The sequence below is a fragment of the Notothenia coriiceps genome, unplaced genomic scaffold (assembly GCF_000735185.1).
Source record: "Notothenia coriiceps isolate Sejong01 unplaced genomic scaffold, NC01 NC01_scaffold00002397, whole genome shotgun sequence".
In the NCBI taxonomy this organism is placed as follows: Eukaryota; Metazoa; Chordata; class Actinopteri; order Perciformes; family Nototheniidae; genus Notothenia; species Notothenia coriiceps.
In genome coordinates, this window is record NW_011335098.1 from 102,219 (window position 1) to 113,887 (window position 11,669).

At 38.7% G+C, this 11,669-nt stretch overlaps 1 long non-coding RNA gene across 1 annotated transcript; it reads left to right on the top strand.

The window, feature by feature from the left end:
* Positions 1 to 8,388: 8,388 nt before the first annotated feature.
* LOC104967359 (uncharacterized) lies at positions 8,389 to 11,400 on the top strand. The gene is made up of 2 exons (XR_800733.1): positions 8,389 to 8,422; positions 9,199 to 11,400. It is a non-coding gene; the product is annotated as an uncharacterized lncRNA (long non-coding RNA).
* The last annotated feature ends 269 nt before the right edge of the window (positions 11,401 to 11,669 follow it).

An 11,669-nucleotide genomic window follows, 5' to 3' on the forward strand; every position in this document is an offset into this window, starting at 1 on the left:
GGGTCGGGTGGTGGTGTGGAGCGAACACTTTGAAGCCATTGGAGGTGATGTCAAGTTTGCTTAGAATCAAAGGATAGTGTTTGAATATGCTGGCCACTAATATGGCACCAGTATCTCTGTCCTCATCTCTGTTTTCTGTCACTATGTACAATCTGGGCTCGTCTCCTCGGCTCCTGACAATGTCTTTTCACATCATGTTATTGCACACTCGGAGAGCTGCAGTCAGCAAGCCGTCACTCAGCTTCTTTGTTTGAAAGTCAGGCCCGTTTTGGTCGTTAATGCTCTCGGTGCCTGCATAAAAGTGTTTGGAATGACTCTATCTGCTTCCCAATCAGGAAACCATTGGCAGTGGAGCTGGAATATTACTCACTACACCCGGATGTACTTAAATTCTCCACCATATGACAAGGGGAATTTTGGTGTGAAGAAATTTAAATTATGACATAACCTGCTGCTCGGGAGTTCTCTTAATGCAATAGAATCCAAATACCTATAATGTACACATCAGCACAATCTACCAATGTATTCTTCCTGCCTCAGGCAAAAACACACTCAACCACCAATTTTCCTGAGCATGCAAATATATTTTATTCCCCTTGGGGTTGTTGTTTTTTTGGTGTGTTTGTAAAAGGTTGGCTCACCCTGAAACCCTGCTGGAAAGGAGCCTACAAATAAATGTTTCACAGTTCTTGTAATTGCAAAGTTTATGTTAAAGTCATGGCTCAGCAGCATACTTTGCTCAGCCTGTGATCCCTTTAAAGAGTACTCAATCTGTCTGTCTAGACATTGTCTCGAGGCAGAAACATATTTTGAAGGTCAGACAAAAAAAATTGTTAATATCCTGTCTTTTTATAACGTGAAACTGAGAAGCTTTAGGACACTGGTAATGGATTGCTTTCATGGATGCAATTTCATAGAATTAAGGTAGTAAAATGTAATTTTTATTTAAAAACAGGACACTTTTTTCATACAAAGCACCACCCTTTTGCCTCTTACAATGTGTATCCACCACCTCAAAAGCAAAACACAACAACAGCTGTCTAGCAGAAAGCGCTGATATTCATTTTGGAGTATTTCAACCATTTTTGAGTCCATTCCTTCGCGTGTTCACAGAGGATAAAATCAGACACTGCTTTATGGCCACGGAGCAATCAGACACAGCCCTCCAGTGTCTTCAGCTGACTCTTCTGGCCCTGTCAAGTCCTCCTTCAATCTGGGAGTCTGAGCAGTCGCGTGGAGGTTGACATGATTGCCTTTAAGCAGCCCCTCTTAGCCAGTGACACACAGCTGCAGCCAGGCACCTCCTCTGACAGTAAGAGCACCATGATGGATTGCCTTGCCAAAACTGCTGATCAAAGAAGGTCAAAGTTCAGATGTGTTTCTGGCTGCGCTAGGCATGTGCAATCACCAGAGATGGCTATTCCTCAAACATCCGAGCGTACGGCTGAATTTTTATTTCGCTGTCTGATTTTGCTGCAGAGTAATTATGTCATCAATTATCGGGATTTTATCAGATATAATAAAAGCTCATGTGTCAAGAATATTTGAGTTTATCGATCCAGTGGGTTCAACTGAGCTTCACACTTATAATAATATACAAGCTTCATCTTTGACGCTTTGCCAATATTATAGCAAATACGGCTTACTCTTTGACCAGTTTTTATGCACACATTAATAAACATAAAATGTCATCTTTGGGCTGCAGAAGCACTCTGCCGAAAAGAGCAGACATTTAAAAGTTTCTGACATGTGTCGCGCTACCATTGAGACACTGCCACTGACGTGGGTGGAGCTGACAGCATCCCAGCCACTGAAGATGGCTCTGGGACATACCAAGTTTGGTAAGTGTCAGCTCTCATTGTTGTCAGGATACAACCTAAGTGTCTCAAACAGCCTCATTAAAAAGGGGAATAGAAAACAGTTTTTGGGAGGAGTGATGGAAAAATGTTACTTAGTTGGGTGAAACATTCCTGATCCTACACACTATTTAAATAAAGGAATATATTATCTAGTATTCATTAGTCATTTTAGTTGCATTTATTCTTGATACAGTGTATTGAGTATGGGCCAGATTTTGACAATAACTTAAAAGGGACCAACCATGTTGAAAAGTGGAAAGGGTGGTCACATGGTTACCAAATTATTTGTTTAACGGCAACAACAAAAAAAGAGCTAATGCCAGAAGTTCAGTTCTGATGTCATTAAAGTGTGGTTGGGGGTTTTACTGAAGGCGTTCAATCATCCCACAAGCATTTTTTATACTGGCGCCCTAAATATAAAATAACTGTATATTTAAGTGTGTCTAATGCTTAATAGATAATACACATGACCAAACAAGAGCAATTTCGCAATTTGTGGCTTGAATTCTTTAAGATAACTTGAGCCAGGAAGAAATGAAGCAGAGTCAAGCATCCCTATCTAAAGATCCTGGCTGGAGTGGATGACTTTTGCGGTTGAGGTGACTAAGGAGTCTTATTTCTAGGCCAGATTCACATTAGTGACATTTATCATTGAGAGGGAAGATGGTATAATTAGCTTGTCAGTCTACTTTAGGCTGAGCTGGCGCTCTTTGTGAAGAAGAATGGACTGCAAGCCCAAGGAGCTGACAGCCAGTCGATAATGTGGCAATTAATGTCATAAATAATTCTAAAGCCAATTATATTTAAATGGACCTCACCCTCTAAAACAGCACTTTATTTCCTATCACTTTATGATGTGTTCTGTATCAAACAGAGGGAGCAGATTTTCCTTCTTTATTTCTACATATGGCTGACATATGGTGAAGCCATAATGTGAGGCATAAAAATCAGAAGGGCCATGTAGGAGATTTATTTGTTGATTTAGTTTTCTGTTGACTTATGAATCCCATCTTATTGCTGAAGCATCACCTGCGGTAAAAGGCAAATACAAAGTGTAAAACCACTTTTAATCAAAATGATATTGCCTCAATGTGGCTCGCTGTATAAAATGTCTGCAGCTCTTAAAGAATGTGAGTAATTTAATGGCAGTAGTGGTTAAATATATCAAATGCTCCCTGTGGCCTTGGGAGGGTCAAGCCCAGTGTGATATATAGAGAAGACTGTGATGGCTGAAGGTCGTGTCAGCTTCTTCTGCATAATGCATGAATCCTGTAACTCTCTCTGACTCCAATCTTCTGAACCTGAACCTTGGGATGAAAATTTTACTAAGTAAATCAGCGAGCATGCTGGCATTTCTATTAACCTCCACTGTGGAGCTGACACAAACATGAATCACAGTAAATAATATCTTGCAAATTGTAAATCATGTTTACAACTTGTGCTGAGAAGTGATGCTATTGGATACTGCCATCTGTTTGCTGTTGCTAATTTATTTGAACAGAAGAAAAAGCGAGTGTATTTTAATGTGGACAAATTACAAATTAGCGTAACAATAACAGGAAAGCACTGATTTCTGATGCTTAACCAAATCACATTTACTTCATTTATTTCTTAAACCAACCTATAAAAGACATTTTAACAACATCCACATATTTTCTTTTATGTTCTATCAAAGGAGCAATATTCTGTTATTATGCAGGTGGTATTTTGCTTTTGATGGGTGGTATTTCCCACTTCAAAGATGAAAATAGCCACAAGCTTTGATTTATGCACGCATGGAGTGAAACAAAAGAAAAGAAATTGTTGACCTTTACAGGGAACATAAAGGGTCAGTGCGGCAACTGTGCCTTACGGGCAAATTGCCTCCCAGTGCTGGCGGTCTGTCCTCAAAACTGGGATTAAATTCTTATCTTTTGCCATTTATTTTCTGTTTTAATGCTAAATGTGGAGGGGCATGATGTTTTTCTCTGTGTTTAGGTCACCTCACAGCAGCTTGAAATACAACAGAAGCCACAGTGGCTGATACTTTAACAGCAAAGTTTTAAATTTAAATTGGATTCATAAAAATATTGAAGTGGCTGCGGTGAGAATCTTTACTCTCCTTCAGACACTGCGTGCAAGTCTCCTAGCTCTCCTGCCCCCCTTCCTTTCTGTATCAAAGGGTAACCTAATGCAAAATGTATATGGCCCTTGGCACAAAAGATGGTGGTGCAGCTCTGTACAGGAAGATCTGTGTGCTAAAAGCTTGAAACATCTGTGTAAACACATGGCCTTTTTCCAACCATGTAGTCAATGTTCTCATAGCCTTAAGATAGATGTCCAAGGCAATATACCTTGCCCCAGGGCCATACTGGAATGGCTTTGAACATCTGAAAAACCTTAAGCTTCAAGCAATATCCACTCTCAATATTCCAGCTTGACAGAATAGCATAGAAGAATTCAACCTATGGCTTTTATTTGACTCCTTTGTTGATCTTAGCATGGGATCGATTGAGCAGTGGAAATGTTTTAGAAATGATAAGGATACAGGATTTGTATGATGCAGTGTACGATATTACGGGGTTATCTATTGCCAGATTATTTTAAAATGTAAGGGGTTTTCTTTATAGAACAGTGTTTGGAAAGAAGAAGACAAACAGAACAAAACAGAGAAGACCTTCTGCCTTTGTAGTTGTTCTTTAATTCTGTTAATAGCCCAAGGTAAAGATTTATCTGCTCTTGTCAATTTACCTCAGCCTCAATATAAAGCACCAAGGTCACTTTTTCCTTGCCTGGCCCACAGGATTAAATTGTCATGTCACTCTAATAGGCAGCACAGGGAATCATTAGTCCAGCTCAGCTGCCTGACTGATAGGCATTTCGGTCCAATCATGGGAGTGTGCCGCCACAGGCCAGCCAGTATTGACACTGTGTCAGGACGGAGAGGGGATGCCTTAATCAGCCAGGACACTCTCAACATTGATTTGACAAGCTGTCGTAATGACCCCCTTGTTTTGGTAAAGGATCACTTTTCATCCCGGCTGGCATTGATGCACTTGGAGTGTTGCATTGTCATGGAAACTATTATCACCAGCCAAGCCTGTGCAGCTGGACAAGAGATGTGTTCAGAGTGGGCTATGGATTTGTGCGTATGTTTGTTTACTTGTAACTACATGTAGTTAATGTAGCTTGAAGAAAGGTCACTCAACAAATGTTATCTTCTTCTATTTATAAATTACTTGGGATTATTTATAAGGTTCCGCAATTCTGTGGAGCATCATTCAGTAACTTTTGAGCATCAGCAGACTGAGAGGACCTTTAGAGAGAACTACCAATAGTATAATAAGGCTTTTTGGAAAACACAACATAATATATTATGTCTAAAATGATCAAGGTAAAGTATGTCGGAAAAACGAAATAATATAGTATGTCTGTCGTTTTTTTCTGAAATTTCAGAGTATGTCAAAAATCTCATAAAGAAATGACCTTATATACTATGTAGGAAAAAAAAGTTATAGTATGTCGAAAACTCAGAAAAATGATTACGTATAATCTAGTATTCCGACAAAAAAGTAATAGTATCCTATTTAAAAAAAATCTGAAAGAAAAGCCAAAGTATAGTTTGTAAAAAATATCAGGCGAGACAACATAGTATAGAATGCACAACATTTCTGAAATAAATGACCTTGTATAGTATGTCGAAAATATAAAAAGAAATATCTTAGTATAGTATGCCTAAAATATCAGTAAAAAGATCATAATCCAGTATGTTGAAATAAAAGTTATTGCATACTATTTAAAAAAAATACTTTGACTATAGTCATAGTATACTATTTATAATCATTAAAATATAAAAAAAATCAACATTGTATAGTATGTTGAAAATAACTGAATAAATGTCATAGTATAGAATTAAAGTCATAGTATAGTATGTCCAAAAACAGTGTTTGAATACTACGAAATTTAAATCACTGACTATTACCCTTCATTAAAAAATTCTATAATATTTCCTTGCAGTTGATATCTTTAGTAATCAGGTGGGATGTGTGTTTGTATCAAGAAGGTGACGGTTCTGCCGGCAGCAGGAGCAGGAGAGCAGCCCTCTGTGAGGTGTTAGACTGTAAATATTATTGGCATGTTGACAGTCTCCCGCAGTGCCATGGTGTGTAAAATCGTTAACAGCCAACATGATGGGCCCCCTCCATACTCAAGGTGAGAAAGTGGAGAGTGTTTTTATCGCCATTATCCAGAGGGAGCTGTGCCGTGTCACATGATCAGAAAATGCCCTATGTCATCATCAAAGGAGAAGGCTTTATATATGAAAAATAGGTTTTTCACATGAGCTATTTGAGTATGGGGCAGAGGTGGGAAGTAGTGGAGTACAAATACTTCGTTACTGTACTTAAGTACATTTTTCTGGTGTCACTCCACTACTTATATTTCTGATGTCTTTTTACTTTTACTTCTTACATTTTTAACACATACCTGTACTTTTACTTCTTGCATTTTCCAAACAGGTTGGTTACTTTAGATTTAATCTGCGTTTGGTGGCGTGATCATTATTATTTAGAGTCATTGCGTGCCTATTGATTTGAACACGATCCGTGTATCTATCATTTCCTGGTCTTCTCTAAAGAAGAGGGACCAATGAAAACGTTGTCATGTTGCCGTTGTTCAGCATCGAAACATTCATTAGCTAACAATGACATTAATGTTCTATTAATATAAAGTGAGGTCAGTTACTCTTTAAAACTGTTGGTAGTTGTGTGTACTTTTTACTTAAGTACATTTCAAAGCCCATACTTCTTATTTTACTTGAATAAAGAGGTTTAGTCAGAACTTCTACTTTTACCAGAGTATTTTTAAACACGAGTATCTGTACTTCTACTTGAGTAAAGGATGTGTGTACTTTTGCTATCTCTGGTATAGGGCGAATAAATAACATGACACCNGCATATTTATACTTTTTATTTTTCAAAATACCAAACAGATCATGCATTTTAGCCATTCCTCATTTCGCTCAATTTAACACTGTCTTTGCATGGGCTGATTCTGTGAGAACAGCACCATCTACAGGCCTGGCATATGTACTACAGCGTCTCCAAACGGCAATGTCCGTGGCTGTCTCCTCCTGCCAGGCCTGTAGATGGTGCTGTTCTCACAGAATCAGCCCATGCAAAGACNGGCTGGGAAGACTGAATCTGCAATAGGTAAGCAGCTTGGTGTGAAGAAATCAACTGTGGGAGCAATTATTAGAAAATGGAAGACATACAAGACCACTGATAATCTCCCTCGATCTGGGGCTCCACGCAAGATCTCACCCCGTGGGGTCAAAATGATCACAAGAACGGTGAGCAAAAATCCCAGAACCACACGGGAGGACCTATTCAATGACCTGCAGAGAGCTGGGACCAAAGTAACAAAGGCTACCATCAGTAACACACTACGCCGCCACAGGGACTCAAATCCTGCAGTGCCAGACTGTCCCCCTGCTTAAGCCAGTACTTTGTCCAGGCCCATCTGAAGTTTGCTAGAGAGCATTTAGATGATCCAGAAGAGGATGGGGAGAATGTCATATGGTCAGATGAAACCAAAATAGAACTTTTTGGTAAAAACTCAACTAGACGTGTTTGGAGGAGAAAGAATGCTGAGTTGCATCCAAAGAACACCATACCTACTGTGAAACATGGGGGTGGAAACATCATGCTTTTGGGCTATTTTTCTGCAAAGGGACCAGGCCGACTGATCCGTGTAAAGGAAAGAATGAATGGGGCCATGTATCGTGAGATTTTGAGGGACAACCTCCTTCCATCAGCAAGGGCATTGAAGATGAAACGTGGCTGGGTCTTTCAGCATGACAATGATCCCAAACACACCGCCCGGGCAACGAAGGAGTGGCTTCGTAAGAAGCATTTCAAGGTCCTGGAGTGGCCTAGCCCATCTCCAGATCTCAACCCCATAGAAAATCTTTGGAGTGAGTTGAAAGTCCGTGTTGCCCAGCGACAGCCCCAAACATCACTGCTCTAGAGGAGATCTGCCTGGAGGAATGGGCCAAAATACCAGCAACAGTGTTTGAAAACCTTTTGAAGACTTACAGAAAACGCTTGACCTCTGTCATTGCCAACAAAGTATTGAGATGAACTTTTGTTATTGACCAAATACCTATTTTCCACCATAATTTGCAAATAAATTCTTTAAAAATCAGACAATGTGATTTTCTGATTTTTTTTTTCTTCTCATTTTGTCTCTCATAGTTGAGGTATACCTAGGATGAAAATTACAGGCCTCATCTTTTTAAGTGGGACAACTTGCACAATTGGTGGCTGACTAAATACTTTTTTGCCCCACTGTACATGCTACAGCAGCTAACTAAAATATTTTCTAATATATATATTGTGTTAGTTGTTGGTCTCCCCTACGGTTTAACCTTCTCCTCATCCATATATAATGAGAGCATCTGCTGTTTTTACACCCCTGTGCAGTATCTGTTATTAATGTTCATATTAGCGTTTTCCCTTTAGCTTACATTAGGTGTACTACTTTCTTTTTTCAAAGTGCAACAAGGATGAGTAGAGTGGGCCAAGGTATGGAAGTGAATGATTATGCATGATGTTAAATAATGCATTGAACACGGTTATGTCCTTGCTGACATTTTGCCCTCTGACAGAAAGCCAAGTAGTTTAGTGTTTCCAAATGACTGCATAGGGGCGCATGGCTATAACCTAAGCAGTACATCTCACTGTAGCAGTTGGACTGCAGAATGTGTGGTTGCAATTGAATGGTTTGATGTTCTTTCACTTTATTCTGTATCATGTTTGATGTTTTATTATTGGCAACTACTTGCACATGTGTTTACGTACTGTAGCACCACTGCCTTAAGTCATGTTGATGAAAATGCATGACCATGGACTTGCCAAGTGGATGAATCACCAGCGATAAATTATGCCATATTCATTTCCTCCTATAAGAAAAGAAAGTTGCGTCAAGCCAAAAGCCTGAAGCCCATCAAAAAGATAAAACCCTTGCCAGTATGAAATGTAAATGAAAAGTATTAACTCATATTGTGGTACAGTGAAGTTTGAAAACATATTGTATTTAACAGGTGACCTGCATGTCTGCTGACTCAACAAAAAAGCATGCTTCAAAGGCACTATGATACAAAATGTTTGAAAAGGTTGAAACTGGGACAATGGGATGTCATTAAAATAAATCTAAAAGCATATTTTTATCAGGCCAAATTTCCAAAACTCAATGAAAACAAGAAGTTATTTGATTATACATTGTTTGTGCACATGAACAAGAACTGAAATTGTAGTCTATGAAGCATTAACTGTCCCTATATGATTTTGTTTTTCCTCAGAAAAGACATGGTTTACAGATGAGCCGGAGGATACCCACCTGAGGACCATACAGATCAAGCCTGTGAATACGCTCTCCATCAACCAAGTAATTCAGTTTAAATCCACAAGCAGCTTGATTCCACCCATCAGAGAAGCGGAGGACGAGTGCTGAGATCTGGCCCTGCGCTGACATCTGGACGCTCGACTCATCGTGTGGGAGTCAGACTTAGTTCATCTTCTCATCTGCAAATAAAATATCAGTTGAGTTTAGATGAGACGAACACAAATCGCTTCCCTCATTCACCCCTGCAGCTTATTGTACGATCAGATTTAGAATCATACACATCAAGACAATCATCACAGTCAAATGCCGCCACCACTCAACCATTAGCTTGCACAGCTAATCTTTAGTGGTGACCAGACTCCATTACTTTTTTTGTTCCATTTTGGGGAATGAGGGTCATTCGAAGGGAACAGCAATGTAAAAACGACTTCTGCTACTATAAGAGGTGATTATTATAACTGGATCAAGTTTGCAATTGTAAAAGTTGCCTTTTTAGCTGTTGATGAACAACTACTATTACTGCATTGACTTTACCCAGTGTTGCAGAGTTCTCTTTACAGTATGTTCAAATGTGTATTTTACATCCAGCTGCAATCCCACCACAATGGCATTGTTAGTGACTGACTCTCAGTGATTCTTTTGCCATTTGGAGCTAATTCACAACATTTGTGACAGTTAAGATGGCCAGTGTCCATGTGTAAATGGCATTTGGCTCCAGCCTTATCTCTATCCATTTATATACGTCTTATCTTTGCATTTTTGAGTCGTTTGTCATAACTGTTTTCATGTCGCTGTTTGGTTGCAATGTCCAAAACCCAGAAATCGTATGTAAAGCTTTTTAAGTATCTGCAAGGTTTCTTCAGGGGTAAATCTTCTATCTTTTTCTTTTCTTTTTTTTTAACTAGCGCCAAATATGATAGAGCTGTTTTGTTGACATTAGAATATAACCAAAAATCTCAGACCGTTTATAATACAGTGACAGAGATATTAACTTACTTTAGGGGAAAAAAGCTAAATACTATGGTAAAGCATGACACCATAAGTCTGTAGATGATAAAGCCTCATATCGCAGTGGGCATCTTTAAGTCCTCCTTTGGCAGTAAGCACTGCCTGACACAGGATTGTCTTGGAGGCCATTCAGTGCTTATGTCCTCCATGACCAATCTTAATGCCAAAATCCGACATGGTCATGCTTTCTGTAGATGCATTAAAAAAACAACAGCTCTATCATACATAATTTGTTTGGCTATATGAGTGTTCCGATTGATGTTGGGGATCAATTACATATCTGATATTTTCATAAAATGAAGCACAGATCCATTTGTTTCATTTTGTACAAGCACGTGTTGAGAGCTTAGGGTGTTTATTAATCTTGTCTTGTCTTATTTCAATTGTAAAACACAGCTATATTGGCACTGTTGTCACTTTACTACAAAATCAATGAAAAGGGAAAGAAAGGTAAAAACTTCCCAAGCTCAATCCACAGGATGCATTGTAGTCTAGGCTAAGATTCATGTTGGATGTGCAAAGAGTTTATCAAATGTTTTAGTGGCACAGAGAAAAGCCATCCCTCAGTGCCAGTAATGTGCCGGGCAGTGCTGAAGCCAACGGAGGACTCCAGAAGACCCACTACTGCGAAAAGAGGCTTCGAAATTCAATCTCAATGTATTATTGTCACGAAACTGAGAAATGTACCTTTCTCTTTGCTGAGTTTTTTTTTTATGTAGTGTTTGAAATTCTTAATACGTCTCTGTAATTCCCTGGAGATAACTGTAGTAAATAATTTGAAGTCTTAAAACTATTTTTAAATTATCCATCATCAATAGCAGCGCCTGATAGCAATTCATTTTATGTTCTTTTCAAAGAAATCTGTAAAGCTTAATGTAAAAATATTTCTTTCTAGTGTGTTCTTGTTTGACAGTACCTGTGGGGTGGAGAGACATTCAACATTGCAGTCTAGTTTGTATTATTTTGTCAATTTCTTTTTAGCACATTGACTTGTGGATACAATGACAGTGCTAAGTTGATATTTCTGACTATGTCATAACACCCAATAATGATTACAGTTTATTGTCTTGTACAAATAGGCTTGTACATAAAATTGTACATGATTTCATTTTGTATTTTCACAAATTAAAAGCTGATGTATTGTGTTCTACGTGGTGTCATGTTATTTATTCGCCCTATACCAGAGATAGCAAAAGTACACACATCCTTTACTCAAGTAGAAGTACTGACTAAACTTCTTTAATCAAGTAAAAGTAAAGAAGTATGGGCTTGGAAATGTACTTAAAGGTGTCCTATCATGCAAAATGCACTTTTGTACGTCTTTTATACATGAATATGTCCCCGGTGTTCCAGGGAACTCACCAAGTGTCAGAAAACACAACCCTCTCTATTTTCCTCCATACCCAAATCTCTTAAAAA